Raw genomic sequence first — 1,875 nt, forward strand, 5'->3', positions numbered from 1 at the left:
GCACACAACACACACACACACAAGCACACACACACTCTCTCTCTCTGCTAACAAATACTAGCGTTTTCTCATTTTCATTTGGGCTTTTTGAAAGGACACAGTAAAAGGAGCTGCAGCCGGTTGAGTGGTTTATTGTACTTGATTTTACTTTTTGGCTTGCTGGCGTTGGAGGGAGCAGGGTGGGGGAGGTGGGGAGGGGGGGGGCAGTTGACAAAGCCGCTCTGGTTTCATCCCGCAGGGGTGTCACTCTGTGGGTGGCTGGCCTGAAGTTCACCAGAATAGCCTCACTAGGATGGAATTTCAGGTCGAAGTAAGTGGAGTGAGATCTTAAAGCGGAGCTGCTGGCGGGCCGCCGGGAGGGCGCCGCTCCATCAGGAGAGGAACGCTGAGGCGAGGCCTCTCTACTTGCGTTTACTGGACTTTATCTTACACCAGGAAAATATTAGCATTGATCCAAGTAGGCTGCGCGTGATGATGGGGATGCTGCTGGACCTTCTGACCTTGTTCACCTCGCTACCTGGGTGGGTTGGGTATCCATGAAGGTTATAATTCAAGGGAGGTGTGGAAGCGTCACATCAGCCAGATCCAAAGGTGGTAGTACGGTGGATATGATTAGTATGATTGAGTGTAGTATTAGTGAGTATTATTTATTATTATTCAGTATTAGTAATTATTATTAGTTCATTAGTAGTATAGTAATATGAGTATTAGTTAATCATTGGTTAGTATAGGTTAGTGATTAGTACTGTAACAGCTACTTCATTAGGTCACAATTAGCTTAGTAGGAGGCAGTACGTTGCCTTTCATATTTTCTACGTCGACAGTGCGGAGTGAAACTGAAATCAGAACTTAATAGTTTCAATGAAACTAGATAATATCAGTGTTATTAACAGTTAGTGCTATTAGTTCTAGATAACAGGTGGACAGAATTACCAATTGCGGAAGTAATCCTGTTAGTTGATCTGTAGCTGCGTGTGATTCATTATGTGATTCATTATTACTTATTATTGATTATTATTATTGAGTTATTAGACAGCAGAAGGTGGTTTTATTGACACTTGTTTACATAGCCACACTGCTTATCAAGACACGTAGGTAACACGATGTCAGGTTGTGTGGCTGGGTCTGGCTAAAGTTCACGACACAGCTGACACACCCACAACATCACACACACGTGACACACACACTGACACACACTGACACAACACACACGACACACAGCTGACAGCACACACACACACATAGCACTGACACACACACTGACACCACTGACACACACTGACACACACACGACACTGACACAGCACGCACAGCTGACACACACTTACACACACACACCTGACACACACACACTACTGACACACACACACACGACTGACACACACACACACCAACAACACTGACACACACACCACACTTGACATCTACACGACACACTGACACACACACACACACACACACTGGACACACACAACACACACTGTTACAGGAGGCTTCCTGCCTACCCACTTTCCCCTGTGTTGGAATACATTTGCATGTCCACATCGCCTGCTGCTGGCTGATTGCTGAAGTTGGTTGAAATGTGAAGTCGACCATTTGCATACAGGGTTGTTTCATTGACGCCACTTGTACAGCTATCAGGCTTCGACACACGGGATCAAAACCTGGCCCGTATTGATATCAGTCACAGGATAACTGCGGACATGAGTTGATTGTTATAGTTGCAAACTATCAATATTCCGACACACTTGATTTCCTTTGAGACGACGCGTCTGAGAACGTGTTGGAAATACACCTTTATGTAGGCATATTACTGGCTGATGTTTGTTTGGACTATTATAAATACAGTTATAATATACAGTTTATCTGTATAGA

Source organism: Morone saxatilis, unplaced genomic scaffold (assembly GCF_004916995.1).
Source record: "Morone saxatilis isolate NCDOM2014 unplaced genomic scaffold, NCSU_SB_2.0 Contig6, whole genome shotgun sequence".
Taxonomy (NCBI): Eukaryota; Metazoa; Chordata; class Actinopteri; family Moronidae; genus Morone; species Morone saxatilis.